This window comes from Passer domesticus, chromosome 5 (assembly GCF_036417665.1).
Source record: "Passer domesticus isolate bPasDom1 chromosome 5, bPasDom1.hap1, whole genome shotgun sequence".
In the NCBI taxonomy this organism is placed as follows: domain Eukaryota; kingdom Metazoa; phylum Chordata; class Aves; order Passeriformes; family Passeridae; genus Passer; species Passer domesticus.
In genome coordinates, this window is record NC_087478.1 from 26691954 (window position 1) to 26717618 (window position 25665).

Here is a 25665-nt window from a genome sequence, read left to right on the forward strand (position 1 = left end):
ATCAGGGCCAGGTCGGTCCGGGAGCCCCTGAGCGGTGCTGCAATGGCGATTCCAGCCGGGTTTTAACCCAGGTGGCGGAGGCAGGGAGCGAAAGAGGGAGGCAGGAAGGGATGCCCAAGATGGACGCGCCCCGCGCCCCCTCAGGTGTGAGGGACCCGCGCCCCGCCCCGGCCCCGCCCCGGCCCCCGCGCCGCGCGCGCGCCCACCCCTGCGCGACTCGCGCAGACGCGCGCGCCCCCCCCGCCCCCCCCCCCCGCGGGAGCGCGCCTTCCCCGCGGCGCGGCGGGGGCGGGGGCGGCGGCGGCGGCGGCGGGGAGGGGAGGGGACAGCGCGGGAGCGCGCCTGCCGCGGCTCTTCTCGCCGGGCTGCCGAGCGGGCAGCAGCAGGAGCAGCGGCACCGAGAGCGCGAGTGGCCCCTGGACCCTCTTCTCCCCGGGCAGAGAGGGGCCGCACCTTCCCGTGAGTACCGACTGGCCGTCTCTGTCACCGCGCCGCGCATCACGCAGGGTGAGCTGCCGCGCCCGCCGTCGCGCCGGTGTCACATCCATCGCCCCGCACCGCCGGTGTCACATCCATCGCCCCGCACCGCCGGTGTCACATCTCCCCGCACCGCTAGTGTGACATCGCCCCGCACCGCCGCCTCGACGGCGAGGTGCCCGCCCCGGCACCCTGTCCCCCGTGGGTGCCGGGGCTCCTCCGAGGGGCGGGCGAGGAGGCGCGGGCTGAGCCCGGTGCCGCGGCGGCCCTGCGGGGCTTTGTTGCGGCGGCGGCCGGTGGCACCTCCCGGGCCGGGCCGGGCGGAGACGCTCCGCGGCTGCGGCGCGCCCACATCCCGGGCGGGCTCGGTCGCCATTTCGTGCGCTGCCCGGCGGGGGCGAGGGCCGGGCGTGTGCGGGGGAAGGAGCTGTCGGTGCTGAACTGCCGCCGTCCGCGTTTCGCCTCTTGCGCCTTTATTTATCACCCGTACTTTTCTTTTTTTCTTTCCCCGCTCCTCACAGTTGTGATTTTATTTAGATATAAAATAGCTACAGTGTGTCTGAATTGCGGGCTTTTCGTGTTTTCCCTATTTTGGCTTCTCGAAGGCGATTAATGCAGAATATCGTGGTGAAGTCTGTGCAGCGAGTGCACTTGTCTCTTTGGTTATAAACTAATAATTAACCAAACCCTCAGCTGTCGCTGAGGTCTTCAGCAGAGATGTGCTAGTTTTGAAGTCTGAAATGTGTTTAAACCAAGGCTTTGGAGTCTAAGTGTAAACAGTACCTGATTAATAATGCCAAGCTGTTTAAATATTTAAGATCATAGTGTGCTTCAACCCAGTTAATAAGGCTGTTCCATATTGACAAGTACTCTGTGAAAAGAATGCTGTTGCTTAGCTCTCTGTGTAGTTGGATAAAACAATGGAAAAATGTGATATATAGCTCTGCAATGAAACCTATGGATCATGACATGATGTTCTTTTATCCATAAAGGTCCAGCTTTTGTGTATTTATTCGAAACAACCTCCTACTGAGTGAAAAAGGCAGTATTAAACACCTGGGTTTCTTTTTTCTGATGTTCCCTGTCTTTGTGCATTTCTTTCTCTGTCTGATTTTGATTCTTAATTAAATATATTGTGGAAAAGGTAGATGAAACCTGAAAACTTTATTGTATCTAATAGGTGCACTATTAATAATTTCAACATCTCCCATAATTTAATGTAATGGATATGATAATTTATGGATAGTAGTTACATGGGTCTGTGCATAAAACAGGTCACTGTATGACATCAGAAAACATCTGGACTGTCTTTTGATTTTGAGAGCAGCTTATATGCCAAGAGGCCAGTCTTGCTGCTGTTCTTTGGCAAGAGATATCAGCTGGAGAGAGAAGGGTAGTTCAGTGTTACACAGCTCAAAGGACCTAGAAATCAGAAAACTGACTTGCAGGTGCAGCATCTTCTTAATAGTTGTCTAATCTGTTTGATGTTATCATTTGTGTGAACACACCTCAGGCATTTGTTTAGTTTTGAATAGAAATTGCAATGCAAGTGACCAGAGCTCCTAATGAGTGTGATGCCAAAGTCTGTGCAAGTTACTTATTTGAATTTCAAAGTACTTTGAAATTCTCTAGTGTGTCTAAAATTAGCTGTCAGACTATATCAATATAGAACTGGGAAAGTGTTACATTCTGAGAATATTTAATGTAAAGAAGCAAACCCAGAAGGCTGCTTGGTGGTGACAGAACCTGGGATCCATTGAATGAATTCACATTCTGGGCTGTGCAAAGGCAGTGTAGCCAAAGGCAAACTGTACAGTTGGGTGGTCACACTGGATGGTGGAGTAGTGTACAGTAGCTGGTGCTAAGGATGGAGCTAAAACCTGCTTCACAACTCACAGATAAATCCACAACTACTCGTAATAGTATCTTAGTTCTGTCATTGGCATTACTGGCCACAGTAGAATTATTCAAAAGTAACAATGTTCAAGGTGAACGAGATCACCAGAATCTGAGCCTCGGATACTGTTCCATATCTTCTTGGAGAAAGCATATTATTCATCATGTACACCACAGCTTGTTTGACAAAAAGGGCTGTAATAAAAAAAAAATTGGCTATTTTTAATGGTCTTTATTTTAAGAAAATGAAATAAATCCAGTGATGCATGCTGATACCTCCTGCTAGCTTGTTGTACTGTGGTGTTTCTCTTTGGTACTCAAAAAGGTGACAGCAGAAGCTTTAGTAACCAAGTTAGGAGTTTCTTGGGGTTAATAAGATGTCTCTCTAATTGTCAGATTTTATTATTTTGAGGATTAGAATTTCAAGTCAGGTAATGCATGTTGCCTGTTCTTCCTGCTTTGGCAAAATGACTTGCCATGGTATCTGGACATAAAAGATATGGAATACACTAAGGGTTTGGCATTTTTTGAGCATTTTGATTGAGCTCAAATAGCTCAATCAGCCTAAAATTTAAATCTGTTTTGCCTGCACCTGTGAAATTGCTGTTATTCTGTAGTTTTGTTCATCTGTCTCAAATCACCTTGAATCGTGATTACTTAACTTCCATTATATTGACATAGCTCAGTAAAATTGTGCTGTTCAGTTTTCACTGGACTTGGTAATTTTTTCACGTTTTATGAACAGAGTTGGTAAAATGGGAAGTCATACAGAGGAAAGTATATCTGTGTAATGAAAGTTGAGGGAATAATGTAGGAGGTATTGTGTTGGGCAATATGCAATGAATTTGATTTTGCCTTCCTGAGTGGGCTGATAGTATTTAAAAAATTCTGTTAATACTTTCTCTGCAGTGATAATTTGTTGCATTTTGAATTGGTAAGTGTGTGTATTGCCTGTTCAGTTCAGTATTAAGGACATTGCTACTGCTGCATTTGTGAATACTGTCTCATAAATGTGATATTAAGGGAATTTGTAGAGTTAATCTCTAATAATAAGATTAACATGATGCACCGTAAGTTTTGTCCTGCAGTTTGTTAGCCAGGAAGCGATAGTTGCAAGCTAGCTATCTTGCTTTCTTCTGAGCTACTGGAGGCTGGCTGAGCTTTCAGTTATTTACCTCAATAGAAAACTGAAAGGGAAAAAGTGAACAAAGGAGGTCTGTTTTGCCTGTCCCACTTGCTGGGCTGTTGTCTTTGCCCTTTTCAGTGAAGGAGGGGGTAGAGCTGGGTCAGAGTTGAAGAACACTGAAAAGGAATTCAAGTCTTATAGTGAAATGTGAATGATAGCTTAGTTTGAGTACCGAACACATTTGTTAGAATTGATGTTTTTCTGTCTGCGGGAGCTTTAACTGACAGATGGTGATGGACTGGCATATAGACTGCTAGAAGGTACAGCTAGATATGTGTTCAGATCCTGATTAGACACTCAGTAAACAAGTGCATTTCTGATGAGACTTTTAATACTGGAGATACTGATGCTAGACACTGCGTGACACACTAGACATTTGATTGTGTGAATTAAGGGCAGACCCCTGCAGCTGGCATACATTCAGGCTTACTTGTCTAGCCTAATTGCATTGCAAATACTCCTCTGGATTGATCTTTAGCTTCTCCCTTCTAGTAGATGTTGAATAAGTACAGAAATGTTCGTCTGGATCTTCTATTAACTGTTGTTAAGAAGCTTTCAATTTTTTTTTTTTGGGTTTGCTGTATGAATTGGGATGTATCTTAGCATTCATTTTGTGAATACACTGTTTTCCTACACTGTTTTGGTTTTGAAATGGCTCAATTCATAATGTGGCTACAGCTTTCCCCTTGTTAACTTTTTAGTATGGAAGCATAACATCTTGAATTATAAAATGTTTCTGTAAGAGCTCACAGTACCCCCATTCTCCTTTAAGCAACTAAACTTTATATAAAAAAAGCAGCATTTGATGCAGAGCATTTCAGATGCACAAAAATAGCCAACAGAGGAAAAAAAAGGCTAGTTCAAGTTATGAGGACGTGATAACTTTAAAAAACAGCCTCATTAGAAAGGAACTAGCTGTCTAAATTGTCAGTTACATCCGACAGAATTGGTACAGATGTTGTCTCTCTAAATTCTGTAAATACTCATGTAAGATTTCTGAATTTGGATGCATCCCAATGGGAATTGAGTTGCCCTTACACTTTGTCCGCATCACTAGGTACACACGGGTTTTAATTTCCTTGGGTTTAAAGTATGTAATTGTTACTGTTCAGCAGCTTGTTTGAGGAAAAAAACCCTGATCCATAACTTCCTGGTAGCATGAGTTAGTCTTTGGCCACTAATTAGGTTTTTCTGGACAGCCAACCAAAAAATTGCCATACCATTTTCCTTTAGACTGTTACCTAAGTGAGGATGTGACAGTGTTTATACATGAGTACAATTGACTTTTCCTGATCTGTGCCTCTGACTTCTAACTTTCTTTTCTCTGTGTTTTCAGTGCTGCTGTTTGTCCAGCATGATTCTGAGGGTTCATGTAAAGGACTGCCTTTACAATGTCACAGCAGTGTAGAGCTCTGTGTGTCTCTGTGTATTTGCAAAGGTGCTGTGTAATCAGTGAGCACAGGAGTCAGCCTTTCAGTACCAGCTCTGGAGTCAGGAAACAGTTCTGGCGCTGGAGGACAATTCCATGGAGTTAACTGACCAGAGCACAGGGGCTGGCCAAGGGGAGGCTTCCCTACTGAGTGTTGTAGCATGGGCAGGGTAGTAGAAATCAACAAAATTCAAAAGACAAGGAAAAATAAATCTTGAAAAGGACCACTTTTCAAGAGTTTTTAAGAGTTCAGTGGTGTTCATCAGTGGGCTTGTACACAAGTTTCTCTTTGTAACAAGATCAATGGTTCTCTTCACTGTTTCTCCATTTAGAAGGACTTAAAAGTAGAGTTTCCCACCCTTCTGTTCATCTTATCTCCAAGACAATCAGAATGCAGAAGGCACTTGATGTGCATTCCTTCTTAGAATTTTCAAGTGATAGCAGGAAGAGGAAAGCTTGGCCACAGCTCTTCTTTGGGTGTGATAAACAGGTTTAGTGACTTGGTTACTGCCACTTTGACTAAGCTGGAATCTGTGGATCCCTCCACCCAGCCCCACCACCACCTGTAGACTAGTGCTGTGGTCTCTGGACAAACTAAATATATAAAAGGAAGTTAAATCCTCTTTTATTGGTGCTCTTTTGAAATGGAAGTAATTTTTAAATTGTGAGATCAGCTGAATTTGGTATATTTTGTGAAATTTGTTACATGGCAACAAAAAAATCAAAACTCAGTTTTCCTGTTGGGTGAGATGAGATGTTGATAGGCTGCGCTACCATTTTACTGATTTTTCATCTCTTCTGATTAGGTAATTCCTACTGAAGCTCAGAAAAGCAAAATATATTCCTTTTTGTTTCCCATCCTTTCAGAACTGTCCAGGATTTGAGTAAGTTTGCAAGAGAGAACTCTTCATTAAAAGAGAAGAGAACAAAACTGGAGGTTTTGCTTGCAATGCCGAATACCTTGAAGCCTCTAGGCATTTTGAGTCTTGGAACTGTGAGTTTTGTGTTCTGGTCCAGCTGCTGTGAAGAGCTGTGTTCTCTCCACGGAGGAAGTATTTTACAATGGGAACAATCAGCCATTGGAATAATCTCCCAGGCAAGTGGTTGATTCCCCAACACTGGACACTTTTAAGATGCATCTGGACAGACTTTTGGGACGTCTTGTCTAGACTGTGCTTTTGCCAAGAAAAACTGAACCAGTGGTCCTTGAGATCCTGTGGATAGATAGAAGGCAGGAGACTAGAGATAGTGGTGAAAGTAATCTCACCCCTAAAGAGTTACAGCTGTGCCAATTATCAAGCATTAAGAACAAGCCTGCCCTTAATAGGCCACAGCTGGATCCAATTAAGAGGGGTATTGTAAAAGAGCAGGTTGGCTGGGTGAGATGGAGTTTGTTGGCTGTGCTGAGAAGAAGGAGTCAGTGCTGTGAGGGGCTGCGTGTGAGAAACCACTGAGACGGTATGGAACCTTGGCAATAGGACAGCAACAAGGTCCTTTTCCAACCTGGTGTTTCTGTGGTTCTGACCTGTGTTCTTGAGGCTCTTACAGACAATCCAGAATCTCCCAAGCTTCTTTCTAATGCAGGTGTCATTATTATTCCCTTGGCCTAGGTTTGGCTAGGGCATAGAGGCAGATAAGAATTATCACTATTGTTGCAACTCAGTCTGAGTAGTACTACAAGGGTGTTTGGGACAACTTTGGGCTTGTGAAGGAACTCATCCTTCATATTGGAGCTGTATGTAGCTTGTGTAGTACTTTAATTTGGTTTGCTTTTGCCTACTGTAGTGATGTCTTTATAGAAACTTCTATACAGTGCAGCTCTGACACTTGTAATGTGAAAATAATCTTTCAAATATCCCTGTTTTCCCTCAGAAGCATTTAATGTGTTGATGGACCTTGGAGTCTAGTAGACAATATTTCAATGTATTACAAAGTGTAACTTCTTTCCCAGACAACACCAAACTTATAATCTCAATATAAATTGAAAATTCAGATTTCTTGTTTTCTGCTTTTCTGTAGCTGGAGTTATATGTAAACTTGGTTCTAGACAGGGACAAAACGAGGAATATCTTAATTTATATGTGAGCTATTTCTGCATGATAAAGTTGAAATGTAGGCAGTTGACTAACTGGAAAGCAAGCCAGTCCAAGGTGACTAAAAGCTAAATATCTATTAGACCTTGTAGGTGATAGCTGTATAAAGTGCATTTTTAACTTAAAAAGGGATAAAAATGTTGGAACATAAGAGTGTGACCACCAGAGGGCAGACACAGTGTTTAATGACTCCAACCCAAAATCCTTAGATAGGAGTCTATGCCTATAAAAATGCGGTGAAATAATGACTGAATAAATAAAACACTAAAAAGGAACAAAATTTCATACACTGACAGAAATATAATACTGTTTAGTGTTTAAGATGAAAGTAAATATATCTGCTTAGGACTTACCTGGGGTTTTGTATTTCTACAGTGGAAGTCAAAATAGTTCATCAGATCTTGCAGTTGACCTGTAAGTAATGAGTTCTTTAACTTAACTCATTTGCCTTTATATTGAGTCCAGTAATTTTAATTTGAGCATGTTTTTCATTTGGAAATGAAAAGTAGACTCCTTTCTCAATAGTTTCTCTCTTGTAGTTAAAAGAATAAAGAATCTCTCTGAATTAAATTTCATGTTTTCCCAGATATACCCCAGGATTTGCATATGGCTTTATTTTATTAATAATATTTATGTCCTTTAAAGTGTGTAATTTTGCTCTTCAAAGTATTATGGAAAATATTTAATGTTATGGACCTTAAATACTTCAATAAAGTGGCCTTTTTCAGGAAAGCTGTAGTGTAGATTTTAGTGAAAACTGATGTCTAGTAATTTTTAATTAGCTTCCTTAATAGGAATGTAGGTGTTTAATTAAAGTGAGTTAATATTTTGGATTTTACTGCTCAGGCACTGTCTCAACTTACAGTGATGGTGTCTTTTCATTGAATTATTTTCCTCTAAAACCTAGACTGGTTTTGTGAAGAAAGAAAAGCCTTTAACCCATTGTTTTGAAGCCACAGTATTTTTTACAATCATGCCTTAAAAGACCTTTGGTTGCTCTCTGGGGGTCTCAACTCTACCAGTTATGCTGGTGCTTTTTACTACTAAAGTTTTGTGTAATTCACAACCTTCTCACCCTCTTGGCATTGAAGTACAGGAGTAGGTTTCTCATCACATCCAGAATTGACAGGATCAGACATTTGAAAGGGTATCATGGGAATAAATATGAATATACAAAACTTAATAAATCATTCACTTGAATAATTCACTAGCTTCCCCCCACCCCCCCAAGTCTAGAAACCTAGAAACACCTGAAAATGGAATGAGAGTTGCAGTTAATAATTGGTTGATTTTTGAACCTTTTAAAAAAAAAAAGGAAGACTAAAGTTATGAGATTTGATAGCTCTCTACAAGGGCTCAACTCTGTCCCTTAGACACAGTGACAGAAACACTATTTCTGAGAACATCTGCAGCATCTGTTGGATGTGAAGTGGCTTCCAGGGCTAATGCAAACATTCACATTAATAGGAAGATTAGTCTTTGTGTTTGTTGTGTTATACAGACACTTATGTGTGTTTTTTTTCCTGAGGTAAAGCTGTCCTAAAAGAGTCAAACATTCCTGTGAATTCCCCTGCCCACTTAGTTTAACTGAGATTATATTGCAAGACAGCCCAGCAGTTCCTATCCATACTCAAGACAGCAAGCTAAAATAAATAAATACTTTTATTATTATTATAGATGGGAAAGTTCAAATTGCAAACTAGTAGGTAGCTTCCTTGTTTGACTGTCAATAGGAAGACGTTTATTGAAACAGAAGAGAGAAGAGAAGAGAAAGTGCTGAAATCAGAAGAAAATGTGATGATAAAGTGAGGAGAAACAGAGCAAAGAGAAGAAACCTATTTAATTACATACTAATAGGTACTATGATTTCTTGTTTACCAAAACAAAACCTCAAACTGTAGTTTTAGTGAGTGATGCTCATAACTCTGAAGTATTGTCTGAATTAGTAAAGAACTAAGTTTGAAAAAAAAAAATTGTAAGATTCTTTTCATAAAGACTTTTCATCTGTTCCTTTACTTGCTGCTCACAAGTGGAAAAATGACCTTTCTGTGACAGTCTCTTGATGTATGCTCCAGTGGTTATTCTGCACACATCTGAGTTGTGACAGAACACTGGAATGAAAATTGCAAAATAGTACGAGAACATATTTTTCTGAAGATGCAGAATAATAATGATCCCTGAAGCTGAGTGCCTGGATTATCCTAGATATTAGAGGATGGAGTGAGACTTCTGTTTCTGAAAGTATATTTAAAAATAGGTGAATATTTGCTTTTATTAGTCAAAGATAAATATCTGTGGTCTTGGGAAATAATTTATAACTCACTATGGTGAGCTAGTGCAATACGTTAATTTTGGATCCTTTTCAAAAATAGAATTCAGATTAGTGGAATTAGGAAGTGTTTGATTATAATTTCAGTATTTCTCTCCAGTTTTAATATTAATTTATTTCTATAATTAACAGTGAAAGGTACTGAACTGATGGTCTTGAAATATGACTTGGAATTTAAACATTTTAGTACTTTTCAATATATATCCATTCAAATATTACTATGGGAAATAAAGGTAGTGATAATTTTTAACATTAAATATCATTGGAAAGAACAACCTATTCCTTTTTGGAGAGAACTGAAAATGTAACTCAACCTTAGTAATGTAATTCAATTTCTGAACACTAATCCTCTAACAAAGACTTGAGCAGAGCCCAAAATTAAACACTTGCAAGTCTATAAGTAGGACCCAGAAGAGCAACATTTTTTACTCCCTTTTCTTCTTTGTCCCTTCATTGCTTTTTCTACCATCCAGTGATAGATTTTTAAAGACCTGCTATTCAGGCCCAGACAAGTAATTAGTATGTAAATCTTACTTTGAGTGCAATTGAGGGTTAGTAGGCACAGAAGTGTAAAGTAAAACTTACAGTTGCCTTTTAAGAAGGCTTACATACTTTAATATAATCAAACGGTCAGACTTTGAAGTATCTTAAAACCTTTGGTGTCTAATGACTTCTGATTTTCATATAAAATTATTTTGCAGAGTTCTGTGTGTTCTTTGAGTCTGTGGCTATCTGTCCATACGTTACCAGTCCTAATGAGATTGTAATGTATGACTATACCCTCTAGACAGAATTGATGGGTACTATGCAGTACAGTTTTTTAACACTTAGGTTTTTCAACAGTATTAAAGCCTGCTCCACTAAATAGATTTATATTGGTGACTTTTGTTACTATTTTATTATGTCACTGTTCAGTACCACAGTTTAAAAATGGTATGTGAAAGGACACATGGTTAACATAAGTATTCCACTTGCAGAAGCACTTCATGTAGCATACCTTGCTCATGAAAAGTTTCCTTTGCTGTCAGCAAAACTGCATTTGAGGTGATTAATCTTATTGGTGATGTAGAAAGGAAAACTTAAAGTAGTTTAATTCTGAATAGTGCTTCAGTAGCTTCAGTACTGGAAAGCTAACAACTATACTGTAAAGAAAATGTAATATCCTGTAGATGGCTGAGGATAATGCCACTAATACTGAGCTTGGAGAACCAGCATGGCCAGATTATCCTCACTGACTTCAGCATGAATGGATGATACTCTGTTGTATTGAAGTTATTGATTAGGTACAAAGCTTGATGACAAAAGGTGATTAGTTTTGAAATTTCATTCATTTTTGTTATACTTTGAAGCAGAGGGTGTGTTTGGCTGGAGCTTCTTTTTACATCCAGCCAACTGTCCCAGGAACTGGTAGTGGTTTTAATGTTACACTGGCAAGTTGCAATCATTAGAAGTATCATCATACAGTAGTTTTAAATAAAGAGCTTTCCATTATGTGTACTTCTGTTGCTTCTCCAAGCTGTGATTTCTGCTAAGGTTATTTCTATTTATTTTTCAGGCTAAGTATTAACTGTGCTGTAAATGTAGAAGTGTTCTAAATTGACTTCTTGTGAGCAAACATAGGTAAGAGAGCAGGAGAGTAACTTTTTGTGCTGTGCTGTCTGATCTGAGGTTGGTATTCCTGAAGGGATTTGTGCCCATTCATGGTCAACAGTCCAGCTGACTTCCTTGACGTGTTACACTGCTGAGTGTTCGTCTGTAACTTACTCTGTGTATGCATGGGTTGTCCCTGTGTCTTTTTAAAAACTTCTAATAATTATCTGATCCCTTTACTGCCCTGGATAATTGAAATAAAAGTATGCTTGTAGGGAAGGAGATGGGGGTGGGAATGACACCTTCTGGGTGATGATTGTGCTGTGCGCATCAGCACCGGCTCCCAGCTGGTCCTAAGGCGTGACCTGTGCTTGAGGTTACTGCTGCTCATCACTGTCGATTCAAAGCAGTCATGGCTGATCTTTAAGGAATTGGAAAACTGTTGGAATTGCCCATGAGTGCATATGAAGAAATCAAACTAAGAGCAAACTTGTGTGTAATGGCTGGGTTTTTTGAGAAGGCAGAGTTGTGAAGCTGATCACGCTTGGACTGACTGAGAACCTCTAGTGTGAGTGCTAGGTGCAACCTTCACTTGGGAAATACTGTTCTGATCCTGTCTGGGTAGTAATTTAAAGTACTTGCAGGAACTTGCAGTGAATTCACTTCAGCTATTTCAGAAAAATGTGTGAGAAAAGACACATATTTTTCCATATGGTGTCGTTATTTTAAAATTCCATGAAAATGTCTCAGTGTTACTGGCTTTTTCTGGTCTGCCATGTATGTAAAATGAGAATAATGCCTCTAGGATTGATCTGAAGCTTGAATTACAGTTTTGATCATTTGCTATCATTTAGTTCAGTGCAACTTTGATAAAACAAGTATTTCTAGGTACTATGCCAGAAACCTAACTTTGGAAACAATTAGGGAAGACGCACAGATGCAGATGGAGTAGGTTTAATGTATTGACAAATTTTGTGAGATGACCGTAGTGTTACCTTGAAAAAGACAATGTAATCCCTTGTCTCCAAATAACTTTCTCAATATTGTTGCACAGTCAGACAGCTCTTTGTTTAAAGAACGAATGGGAAAGGTAACCAAATGGTTTCTGTCATAATGAGTAATGCTCTTTTGAGGGATCTAATCTCTTTGTTAGGGTCTAATGGTCCTTTATCACATGGGGGTGGAAATCTCTTCATCTGGATTAAATGAGACTCCACAAAACGTTTTCTGCTGATTAATCACGATCTGTTTCTTTTGGTTTACCATCAACTCTATTCCATTTTGTATTTCCTGGCTGTCTTGCATCTACACAGGAGATTGCCATGTAAATAAGGACAGTTTCAGCTGCCTCAGGGAGTCTCTGGAAATGTTGGATTCTTGACATCAGATGCTATTCATGCTTGCAAGCAGCTCCAGTTGGCCTGTGCACAGCTGGAGCTGCCTAGGGAAACTTCAGGGACTGTCCATTATTCCCAGCTGAAGAGGTCCTGTTTACCAGCTGCCTTGTTGTAAAGGGAGGTGAGAGTTTATTCAGTCATCATGCTGTGCAAATGCTACAAGGGACTGATTTGAGATATTTCAGTTGAATAGTTCCTGGTCCATGCTGGAGACTGGTGAGTAAGTGTGCTGGGTGTGCACACAGACACAGCCATGGTAACTGTATGGTGTTTTGAATTTGATTTTGTTTTCCTCCACAATTATAAATTCTGTATATCTTGTTACAATATAAAAGATACTGGTTTAGACCAAAATTTGGTAGTAAAATCAGGATAAAAGAAAGCTTGTAAAATGTGTATGCATTCTGGAAAAAATTTGTGGTATTGTGCAGTTTTCCTGGAAGCACAGTATGTCTTAAGTAGTTTCTGTGCTAGTGTTAATTGCTGATTTTCCAGCCATTGCCACTAACAGCATGTAATGTTATCAAACAGCCTGCTCGAGCTTCTGAAATGGGGTGTCTTTATCCTGATGACAGCAAGGTGTACAAATGTTAGTACTTCATCAAGACTGTATAGCAGTAGAGTTGGGCAAGGGGAAATTCCATCATGCCTCTGAGCTTTCAGGTGATGAAGGCTGGGAGGGTATTGCCACAAATGTATCCTTTTCCCTCAGGCATCTGCTTTTAGCAACTATCAGAGATGAGACTTTGGGATGCTTGCCACTCTGCTCAGTGTATGCATGGTAGGACATGCAGCACTTACATTTTAAAATTTGAAGAGACCGTCAGACTGAACTAAACCAGAGCAGGGCTTGGAACGCTGTTGGACTCTAGGATATTTTTCTGACAAATGTTACTGTAATAATTGAACTTATCTGTAAACAATGTGTTCATTGTGTGTTTATGCATAATAAATTGGAATCCTGTCTTCATAACTTCAACTCAGCTGTACCAGAATCTGAACTATTTGGTATAGGGTAGATCTGCCCAACAGAACTTTGTTTTTAGCATTTTGCATCTTGTTGAAAAATAAGAACTCTCTGAAGACCAATCCAATGAAAACCTTGTCTGTCTTTCCTTAAAATATTAAGGAATCATTAGGACATTGTATCTAACTTTAAATTAGTTTCCGTGCTAAACAGAGTGGGAGGCAAAGGTTTAAACCAGGTGACTTCCAGAAATTCTTTCCAACCTTAACTACTCTAATTATTCTGATGTCTTTTGTCCATTTCAGAACAAGTTTAGCTGTTGTTCTTCTGTGGACAAATGTTTCAGAGTAGTGGAAGAAACAACATTTTTTTTTTATCCCCGTTCCCCAGTGACTGGGTCACAGAGGAAGTGGAGGATCCTGGTTCTGTTGTGTTTGGTTTGTTGGTTGGTTGTTTTTTAGGTTTATTTATGTTTTGTTTGCGTTTTGGTTTTTTGTTTTGGGGTTGTTTTTTTTTTTTTTTTCCTGGGCTTCATGGGATCTCAGTCACTTCTGTGCTCTGGGTTCTGACTGCCAGGACCCAGAGCATGTTACATGAAAGTTTCCACCTGCCCTGAGCCCCTGTGCAGCAGGGAATGAAAGGCTGGCCGAGACTGTATGCCAGATTATACTCTCCAAGGAGCCTGTATTCTGTAATAAACCATCAGCAGCCCTGTTCAATCAGCCCTTCTCATGGGGAGCTTGAAGTTGGATCTCCCATCATTAAGTATGTGCTATAGCCACCTGGCTGAGGAAGAAGTCAGCAGAGTTATCACTGTTTTCTGCTTCTCAGGAGTTGTGATCCCTGCCACATCTGACTTTTGAAGTTCTTCAAGAGAACTCTTGTAGACTTCAGGTTCTTAATCACATCTACTTAGAGAGCTGTAGAGTGCTAAACCAAAGACAGGTTTAGTTTATCTACTCAGAATATGTGTTGTGTGCACAGCTGGGGGAGTGAAGTTGACTCTCTAGGAACTTCTAAGGCTCGCGTGGGACCTGTGCTGTGTACTTGGGTATCTGCCTATTCTGGGACTTTTTTATGCTACAAACTAAATTACTGTTCAAAATTTAAGTGGGTAAGGTGAATTAGCATAAGGTTTAGTATTAACTCCCTACCATAAAGTTATGTGTTTTATTAGTGGCAAAACTTTGTTTTATTATCCCATCCCATGGATATGCGTAATTCACCAAAGTGGAACATTAGATTCTAGTTTAATTTCCAAGGATGAGTGATGATAACTCTCTAATTTAATTTATATTTGTACTAAAATACTAAACTTCAGTTCATACAACTGTGCTGTTTATGTATACCACAAATGCTATAAAGACTATTCATAAAATAAGGAAAAAGCCCCAAACCAGGTCTACTACGTGAGTCCTGGTTTGGATGTTGCATTTGTGATTAGAAGACATTGATTTGATGTCACAAGTATTTTTAACAGGATTTACAAAATGCAAATAGCATTATGTAAGACAGATTACCTATGGCTTTAATACAGGATTGTTTTTAAGCCAGAGGCTACATTTTGCTGGGTTATGTATGTTTAAAACTGAGCACATTAGGATTAGGCTTGGCAGAATACCATTTTCCAAATCCTTGATATTTTCAGGTTAGATTACTTCAATTTTTTAATTTAAAATGTAAATTGAAAATCTGAATTTTGATTGGTTTTTTTAAGTAATTTCAAGGTGGATAGCTTCTTGAGTCAAGATTGTTGCAGTCTGATCTGTGTTGGTAAAATCAGAAATTTCTGTAGTCCATCATATCCCCATAAAACTTTTTTCTAAGTCAGAGGGCTACTTGATTCTAAAACCAGCAGAAAAGACCAAATACATTTCTTGCATAGCAGAACATATGTGGATAACATGTCACATTGCCAAGCAAGTCAGTCAAGTGTTGGCTTTGCAATGAGCCATGAGGAAAATCTTACAGGCACTTGAACTCCAAATAATTTCTCAAAGGCCTCATATGTACAGTATCACAAGTTCTTGACCTTTAGGTGAATGAAATTTCAGGAAACTTACGCAGCTGGTGTGGAACAACTCCATGTGACTCTGCATTGTTGTCATTGCTTTATGCTCTGAATGCCTGAAATATGGCCCTCCCTAACACACAGGCCAAGAAAGTCTCTTACAGTGGTAATGTTTCCTGCTGGAAAGCTAAATTGTTTGATGTACTCAGCAGCCAAGGCTCCCTATTAACAGACTTAACTGGAAGGATGCCTTTCTGTGCTCCCAGAGTAATTTCAGTTTTTCTGTTTCACGTAGCGTATGCCTGGTTTCATGCAAATATGTTGACATCTGGTTTGTTCACCAGATTTCTTCCAAACTTTTATTACCCTAGTGTTTTTCCCGGGGAAATATTTGGCAGCATGTCCTGCATTACAAGGTACATTTAATATATAGATGCCAAAGAAGAAAAAGTAGAAACTTAAGAGAGTAAAAAAATATTTTAGCACTTGTGAAGTGCTAGTATTGCACATAAATATGCAAGAAAAAGCCGTCAACCTGTACTTTGCCTGTAGATAGTTTATTCTTTCTATTTTAAATAATAAAAGTTCTTGTATTCTGTGACGTGTATTTATATATCTTAGTACAACTAGATTGTTTTCCAATTAGCTTAGTTGTAATTTCTGTGGAACTCTGTACTCTGAGCACCAAAATACAGCTCCCAAATGCCCCAGGCCATAAGAATTTAAGTGATAAATAATCAGAGCCTATCCTTTTAGAAGATAAATTCCTGTAGTATTCTCCATCTGCCATTTCTAGGGAGCATTCAGATAGATATTGATGTGCTCTTCAGTGGAGAATTATGATTATTTCTGAGACTGAAAAGTGGATTCTGAATTTTATGATGGTGATAATTTCTGATAAAAATTGGCTGGAAGGCACCTTAAGAAAAGCTCCTTTTAAGTGATTACCAACAATTTATGTTCACAGAGATAAAAATACAATGGAGCCTGAAGCTTGGTATTTCTTAAATACCAAGGAAGCAGCTGGAAAAGCCCATGGCTTCCTGCAAAGCTCAGCTTTCCCTGTCCCCCTCAGTTTTAAGTAGACAGGAATTAGTCCTGGAGATAATGTCCTCAGCTCTTAGGTGACAGCCTGGTCAAGGACATTCTGGTGTTTTGCATGTGTTTTAAACCTCTGCTCTTGAATAGGTCGGATTAGCTTTGGTTCTTGGATTTTACAGTATGAGGGGAATGGGTGTGAAACAGCTCTGTGATGGAACAGCAGTGATTGCTTCCTAGAGTGACAGTGCTGCAGGGAGAGATGGCCCCTTTCGCCTGTGCCTGTTGAGCTGCAGGGGTCGGGTTGTTTTTTTTCCTCCAGCAGATTCCTTGTTACCCTCTGTGCTGCCTTTTGGTCAAGCTGTGCAGTCTGCAGAGCACATGTGCCACAGGCAAGCCTAGGATGAAGCATGATGCAAAGGGGAGGTTTTATGTCCTCCTGTCAGAAACTATTTCCTTTTTTTTTTTTGGATTGATACAGGAAAGGGGTAAACATATACCTGTGTAATAGATACACCTTCAGAGTGACACCTGCTAGCCTCCACCATGTGGTAGCCTTACCCCATAAACTCATTTAAATGAAAAAGAGCTCTTTTCATGGGTACAAATGAGCCAGAAATTGCCAGGGAATTGTTAGGCAGTGAGTTAGCTGAGGCAAATACAGCACATGTCTAGCAAGTTCTCTACTATCACCATCTCACATTAGTACATAAACTGAGCTGTTTCCTCAGAAAGCAGGAGGGTGCTAGTCCACCTGGAGAGGTAGAACTGCTGGTCTGGCAGCTCTAGAAAGCTCAAGTTCTAATGCCGAGTCGGATCCTCCTGCGTGCTGGCTTTCCTTGAAGAGGCTGACATGGCACTTTACGAAAAGGACACTGGTTTGTTTTATGCTGGGGATGTGAGCAGGGTGATGATCTAGCCTTCTGTTTTGCAAAGCTGTATTAAGCCAGTGTGGCCCAGCCTATGTTACTGCTTGCTCAGCCTGTTCTAGGGATCCAAACAATTAGCTGTAGATAATATCACCTAATTCCACTATGAAATAAAACAGAATGGGTGGTCAAAAACCTCCTGACAAGAGCTGTTTTGCTTTGAATAATGCAAATTAAGCATCCTAGCCCAGTGAGCAGGGAGCTTTTTGCCTGTAGCCACAGGTCTTTGTTCCCATTTCTGACAGACTGCGTATCCATTCATCTCTCTGATTAAAAGAGCTACTGCCACAGTCAGTCAGAAATGGTAAGTGTGTGTCTAGCTGATGTTGGTCTCTCTTGCATTTAGGAAGTCTCTGCACAAGCACATTTAGCTGTCTTTATGTTTGGGCTTGTTAATGGTGACAAGTTAATATAAATTAATTTACAGATCAGTGCTTACTCGAGTCCCTTTGTCAGAGATGTGAGCAAAAATTGGTATCTCTACATAATAGAAGTGCTAAATGTATTGCAAGAAAGGGAATACTTAACAGAAAATACTTTTTTTTTTTTTCCTGGAATGTAGGATCTTTAATATGATCTCTTCCATAACCATTTTGAGAAAACAGAAGCTGGAGTCCATTAATTCATCATGGGTTTTGGTGAGTCTTAGTAAGAAAATATTTGTATCCTAAAGCCAGTTTTTTAGACCTCTATCTATTTAGAAAGCCATCTATTAAAATTATATGTGCTGTTTATAATTAGAGAGGTAACAATTTCTATACATGAGAAAAGAGGCAACTGGAAGATTGTTTTCAAAACTGTTTCCTAGTGTGGCTGTAGACTTTTTTTCTAAGATTTGGGGGGGGAGAAAAGGGGTATTTGGAGGAAAAAATAAACACCGGATGCAGGTGGAGCTGAATTATACCATAAATATCTGATATGTATATAAAATATACATTTAAAAAATGCTCTTCTGTTTCTGTGTTGTTTTCCCAGTTCTTGGTTGGTTTTTTTTTTTTCATCCCGTGATGAGCGTTGCACTGACTTTGGTCTAATCTTAAACTTAAATAATGAGCATAAATTCAGTGTTTCATCCTAGATATTTTTGACAAGGAATTCACAATTCATTATGTAGCTATTTTTTGTCTGATTTTTTTTTTTTTCTGTTTTATTGTCTTCTGTTTTACTGCAAGGCCCTTCTTCAATTAGTTGTAGCCAGTCTTTGTCCTTACAGTCACGAGGATTTTGGAACTCTTGAAGGCTCAGAGTTTGCTCCTTTTCCAGGTCATTTCTGAATACACTGAGCAGCATAAGCCTGAACATGGATCCCTGCAGGACTCAGGATAGCTTCCCTTCCCTCCAGCATGATTCCTAGCTAGAATTTTAAAGCTCCCCCTTTCAAAATAAGTAGAATCTGTAATGAAGGCTCCAAGCTTGTACTCCCACACTTAATGCCTGGTCTGCGTTTAGCAACCAGTGTTCAGTGGTACTGCTGTCAGAATTTCTCTGTCTACTGGTTGCTGTGGTTTTAACCTGCTTTGGTGTCCTAAAATTCAGGCTTATACTGTGGGACACCACTAACTCTAAGCTACTGGAACTTGGAATAGGGAACAGGGGGAACAGTGTGTAAAGGGAGGACACATTTTAAATCTGTTTTAGGCATTAGTTGATTGGAAATAGTTGGGAAGAAGTTCATAGCTGACTACAAATCAGTCCTTTTTTTCAAGGTGTAGTACTGTACTGTGTGTTAGGATTTTAAATTATTTTTAAATAAAGTAAATGAAAGTCTGATAATGGTTTTTTTCCATCTTCAACAGCAAAACATCAGTTCTGCTTTTGAAACAACCTTTTTATAAAACGGATATGGATACTTGGACTGAATTACAATTATTGTTTTAATTGCTTGTGGTATAAATGCAGAAATAAAACCATGTTACTTCTCTCTCCCAGAGATATAATAATTTAATGATAGTCACAATTTTGCATAATTTTCCATACAAACACTTGTCCCTCTTCAGTTGCAGATTCAATATATGAATTGACAACTGGTGACAGTTGAAGATGAGGTCATAATGAGTTCAATCCATTATCAAATGTTACCTTTGCATCATAAAAGCAGAACTAAAATGTATCACATTTGCAAAATGGCAAGTTGTCTGTGCCGTGATGGGGTATTGTTTTGGGTGTGGGAGCAGCTGCCAGGTTGCAAAACCAGGCTGTAGCGGTGGGGAAGGTGGCAGCAGAGCTTCTTGCCAGTGAGAGGGTGGTATGACTCAGTGCTCTCAATGAACGTGCTTGACTTCTGAGTGCATTTCCAGCCTTTTCTTGGTTCAGAATAGCTGTAACTTTGGGACAGTCTGATAACATTGCCTTTCTGTGTAGTCATGTTGAGAAAGCTGACTGATTCAGACTTCTTTTTAAATAGTTGCATGTGTAGTGGCTTTTCTGGTTTAGCAGTGCGTTGGTTGTTATGTGCTGAGTTGGACTAGCAGTAATTCCTTGCTATAATATACTCTTTTGCATGTGTATTTTTTTCTTATGATTCAAGTTTCCAGTAAATTGGAAATAGCCTTCTTTGTTCTGTATTTCTCCCCTCCTTTCACTAGTCAGTGTCAGTGTAAGGGTTTCATTGGGCAGGACACTAAGAAAGGACAGACAGTTGGAGGCGACAAGAAAATGAAACCTCAGAGTTCTCAAGGGATGATAAGTGACTGGTGGTGGCAAGATAGCAAAAGATTTCTTTAAAAGAGCTGTGTGGAAGAAGCAGAGAACTAAAAGTGTTTTCAGCTATATTGAGAGAAGAAACAGATGGCAGACTAGAAAACTAGGGGAAAAATGACAGGAAAACCACATGGAGAGGACTGTGTTGTCTTGATGGCAAAATTCAAATTGAGAACAAGAAAATAACTTTACATTGTAAAATCATAGGAGGCCATCAAATTTCTCAGGCAAAACTTGCTCTTAGTGGAGCCATGCTGGCTGTCACACATCACCCTCTTCTTTTCCATGTGCCTAAGCATAGTTTCCAAGAGTATTCACCCCACGATCCTGCCAGACACAGCAGTGAGATTGGCCTGTGTTTCTGTGGGCCTTCCTTTCTTCCCTCTTTTAAAAATGGGGGTTATATTTCCCTTTTCCAGTCAGTGGGAACCTCATGGGACTGCCATGACTTCTCAAACATGATGGTCATCTTAGCAAGTCCATCTGCTGGTTCCCTGAGAGCCTGAAGATGGATCTCATCAGATCCCTTGGCCTTGTGCCCCTTCAGGTGCCTTGGATGGACTCAAACCCCACAAACCCCATCTTCTCCCAATCTCCTTCACTCTCCCAGTCCCTGCCTTTGCCCTCTGTGATGTGGCTGATGTGCTTGCAGCAGTTGCCAGTGAAGATTGAGATCACTGAGTACCTCAGCCTTCTCCATATCCCAGGCAACCAGGTTTCCTTCTGGTGAGAGCCTGCATTTTCCATAATTTTCCTTTTATTGTGGATGTACCTGTAGAAGCTTTTTTGTTGCCCTGGACAGATGTAGTTCTATCTGGGCTTCAGTTTTCCTAACATGGTCCCTGGTTGCTTTCACTATTGCTCTGTATTCCTTGGAGGCTCCCCGTCTCTGCTTCCACCATCTGTAGACTTCCTTTTTGAGTGTGTGAGTGTGTCCAGGAGCTCCTTATTCATCCATGCAGACCTCCTGGTGATTTTGCCTTCTTTGTTGGGCATTATTGCTGAGCTGTGAGGAAGAGATCTTTGAATATTAACCAGCCTTCTTAGGCCCCTCTTCCCAACAGGGCTTTATCCCATGGTACTCTATGACGCAGATCCCTGAAGAGGTCAAAATCTGCTCTCCTGAAGTCCAGGGCAGTGAGCTTGCTGTGTGCATCCCTTGTTGCCCCAAGGATCTGGAAGTCAGGGTAATCTGAGGTGGCTGCTGTTGCCCCTGTGGCATCTTTTGCTCCCTGTGGCACTGTTGCTCTCAGGCTCATGTTTATGTACTTTGAAAGGGAATATATAGAGTCCGCATTGTCTCTAGGGCAGTGGCCTCATGTGTAAGAAGTTTACCCTCAGTCTTTTTCTTATCAAAGAAATATGCAATTAGAACACAACAGTAAGTCCTCCCATACTCTTTTTCCTGGGCTGCATTCATTAAATAAATAACAGGCTGTTGTAGCACCGTCTCTGTGATCACAGACACGTTGGTACAGAATTGAGCTGACAGATGAAGGCAGCACAAGGCACTACTGGAGAGGAGTCTGTCCCAGCTCTTTTTTTCCCAGAGTCCCTGAGGCAGTTCATCTCAGCACAGTAACCTATTTCAGTCTTGCTGGGCTGTGCTGCAAATTTCATTAAAATACAAGTAAAATTATATTTTAAAAAATTATAAGACAAGCTTGATTAGGAGATGAACTGTAAAATTCATATTACCCTTAAGTGTTATTTGATAATTATAATTTTTATTTGAATTTGAGAGCAATTATCTGTTCTAAATCTTGATTTCTAAAAAAAAGGGATTAAAAAATTGAATGTTTTAGTAGACATAAAAATCTTAATTTTCGTAGCTGATTTGTATCTGTTAGAGCCATAGCTTTTACTTTTCTGTTTTTAAAGTCAGACTGTGTGTAATATTCATCTTCTGAATTGACATGCCTTGGATACAGTTAGAAATAATGCTGAATCTTCAGTTGATCCTTGAGGTCAGTCTTACACCCTTGTAATGATAGTAAATTTTTCGGATTGACTGACTGAAATGGGCTTGTGTGTTCATTGAAATGGGTTCAATTATTCTACCCCTTGGCTTCTGAAAAAGCATAAATGCATAAGATGGGTGTGAAACTCCCGTGTTTATAAGGGATATGTTCTAGGAAGCATCTGTGAATGGAGGGGAACTCAGGCTGTCCTGCCTGGAGATGCAGAAGTTCAGGCCTGAGGAAATGGCACTTTGTTTTGGCTCTGCCCCACGAAAAACAGGCTTGTGACCTTCCCCCTCTATTTCTTTCTCACACATTGTGGGTTCTCACCTATGTCATGCATTACATCACAAATTCAGGTTAGACAAGACCTGTTTTGTCAGACTGAGCCCTCATTCACCATCTGGGAGGAGAGAGTGAGTCTGAAATGGGCAAAGAGCCACCCAGACTCCAGTGGGCAAACATTAAACACTACTCTTGTGTAGATCTAGTGGTTAACACTGTGAGGCTCCATTACTTTCCTGGTGAGATACCTACCTGTTTTCATGGATTTCCATGGACTGGATTATTCATTTTCAGCAAAGCTTGGAGTTCACAGAAGGGGAAGTTGATACTTATTTTGAGCTGATTTTAGTCATCCTCAGAGATTCCCTTGTATTTATCAGTTCCTCTTTCCATATACACTTGCCAGCACCAAGATTTTTATGTATGTTCCTAGGTGTTTGCATGTAAAGACACTTCCATTAATACTTCGTCTATTACCTGTCTTAATGCTTGTTCAGTTTGGCTGGAATAAAGAGGCCTGGCAATCATACTGTGATCTAGACCTGCCTGTGATCCACTACATTCTGGAATTCTAAGAAAACTTACTCATAGATTTATGAATGTGCATGTGCTAGAAGTCATGGTGTTATCCAGACACTGGGAATTTACTTACGATTAACTTCACCAAAACATTTATTTGTTTGCTACTGAAAACATTCGGTGTATGCTCTTATCGGTTTTGTTCTGGCTTGACCTTTAATACAGAAATCTACTATTCCCCAGTGCTGGTGATTTCAGAGTAGGAAAGCAGTTCAGTGACTCATGAACATGCTCCCAGAAGCATTTGTGGCTTATTATGTAAGGCTTCATTTTAGTGATACTCAATTTTGATATTTAATACTGTGTTTCAGAATAAACATAAATGGGTTTTTTTCAGCTTTTTGTTTGTTTTCGAGTCGGTTTTTTTTCCTTTCTTTTTGTTGTTTGTCTAATTAATCAGTAATCTAGGAAAAACATGAAGGTGTTTATCTAAAAAGTGCTAATCACTGGGAAGTAATTTTACTGCTCCTAGTATTATACCGGGAAAACCTGCTCTCTATCATTCTCAGTGTAAAACTAAATTATGTCTGTTCTTGTATGGTTAATTGCATAATGACCAAAGGTTACTACTCTCTGAAAATTCTGCATACCTTGGCATTTTTTGTTTGTGAGATCATAGCAGCTGCTCCTGGTGTGGATGAGTGTTAGCCTGGACAGTAGAGAGGCTGAGGTACCCACCTGAAGTGGAAGGCTGGATAAGCTTGGTCAGGGAGGCACAAAAAGTTCCCTCTCAGTGCCTGGCACTGGCCCTGCCTGGACTTGGGCTGTCTCCAAATAAGGCTTTTTTTGCTCTGCCATCCTCAGCAGGTGCCAGGAGTTTGGCTTAGGTTCAGTATTAGATCTAAGCCAGCCTTATGAATTCATGCATTAAAAGGGAAGCTGACAAGCTCTCTTGGAGTTCAGGGTGCTGGGTGTGTCTAAACTGATTCCAGTAAGCAGCCAGAGATCCCAGCATGAGGTTGAGAGACCTAGTCTGACTGCTCACAGCCTTCCCTCTCGAGCTTGGCAGGGTTTACTAGCCCGGGGCCAGCATGGAGAGCCTGAGTGTGCTGTTCCTCACACGGTATCTGAAGCTGGCTATATGCAAATGTTCATACAGAGCTGCTTTACAAGGCTGTGGTGTTGCTGAGCCACCTGTACCACACTGCCTCTGGTACTGTGAGCAGCAGCACAGACCTCAGAAGAGGCCAGCTCATCCCTGTCATCACCATGGGGGTCAGTGCTGGGTCCCACACTGCCCTGGAGGTGGAGGTTTGTAGCCCTGAGCTGTGTCAGGTGTAGCTGTGCTGTACAGTGTCTGTGGAGACCCATCGGCAGACATAAAGCCTTTGTTTGAGACAGTCTGAGGCTGTCTCAGTTTTAATGGTTAGCAGGAAAGTATGGATCACTTGTAACGAGTGGGGGTGGAGGATAACAACGAGTGCTAATAAAAGAGAAGTGTATCAAAAATGCATCTTCACTTGTGAGAGAGGGGAGTTTCTCTAGTGAAGGAGGAGAGGATGTGAATAGTAAGGTTATCCAGTTGTGAAACCTGGACTGTTTGTTGTGTTTCCTGTTGATAGAGGTTTGATAGAAATTATTCAGAGCTAAACTGTGTGGTCTCTCCTTCAAGAGAAATATCTTGGCACAGCCCTGTGTCCTAGGCAGCAATAAAAGGCACCTTCTGGACCTGCTGAGTGCCCTGAGGAGGAATATCTGCCGCCTCCTGTACCAGTGACTGTGTGCTGGAGCATGCAGTGACCCATGTACAGCGGAGGAGATGACACTGCCCTCGTACTGGCTTCATGTGGCTGAGATCAGTGCCCTGAGAACAGGAACAGGGTGGGTTATGTTCTGACAGGGAGGAGTGGGTGTTGAACCAGAAATGCAATGGTCTTAAGATAATTGTGGTTTCCAACAGGTTTGGATCCCAGATGATCCCTGCTATCCCATTGCCCAGCACCAACTCCAATAAAGAGATAATGTAGTGCTACTTCACTGGGCATATGGAGGGGGAAGTTCTTCCCCTCCTATGAAGTATTTACCTGAAATATAGGGCAGAGGTTTTTTCTCTGGTGTTCTTAGAATTAGAGTTTTAAATTTCAATCACATAGAATTGGTTAAACACTTGATTGCCTAAACAAAACAGGGAAAGAGAAAAATCCTATCTATTTTTTTCAGTTCACACCAAAGGGTAAGTTTGTCTAGACTTTCCCATTCTACATATCTTTAAGAGTAGGAGTTGCAATGTAATTTTTTGTTTGTTCCATGCTTTTTTTCATTTCTGTTATTTCATTATTGTTCATGCAATTACGTCTAAGAAACTATCAACTCCAATAAGGAAAGGGGTTTTAGATAGAGAAAAGTGATAAAATATGTATTTTAAAAGATTTGTAAAAGCTTTAAGGTATGCATTTGTAGTTGAAGGTTGAAGAGTGGAATATTTTTTATGCTATGAGAGGAAGGTGTGGTGTTTCAGGGTAACCTTCTTTGCCATACAAAAATGTAAAACTTTCATTTCACGTTTATTGAAGTATGGAAAGATAAGGAAAACAGAACTTGGGTGTCAGGCTCAACAGGGATTCTTAGGACCTCTTTTCATGTTTCCCTCCTGCTTAATCTCTCATAAATCAAGAGAAGTACCTTGTTATACTTTCATATAATGTCTTAGTTTTTAGTCATTATTAGTGTGCTTGATAAGCATTCTTATTTCTTCAGTAATTAATAATGAGTGTCTAAAAATGTTGGATTTTTTCCTCTGCTACATTTCATATGCTGCTTCTTAGGGAAAACTATATGGCTTCACTGCTTTTGGCCTA

At 40.4% G+C, this 25665-nt stretch overlaps 1 protein-coding gene across 39 annotated transcripts in view; it reads left to right on the forward strand.

Annotated features, from left to right (window-relative positions):
- The first annotated feature begins 317 nt into the window (after nucleotides 1–317).
- The window catches only part of NRCAM (neuronal cell adhesion molecule), a 142163-nt gene continuing 116815 nt past the window's right edge, over nucleotides 318–25665 (forward strand). For 35 of the 39 annotated variants that reach the window (XM_064422434.1, XM_064422435.1, XM_064422439.1 and 32 more), the window contains exon 1: nucleotides 318–459. The gene's annotated coding sequence lies outside the window, so the exon portion shown is untranslated. Of the gene's footprint in view, nucleotides 508–25665 lie in introns of all 39 variants that reach the window. The other 4 variants (XM_064422410.1, XM_064422414.1, XM_064422415.1 and 1 more) reach the window with 3 other exon arrangements.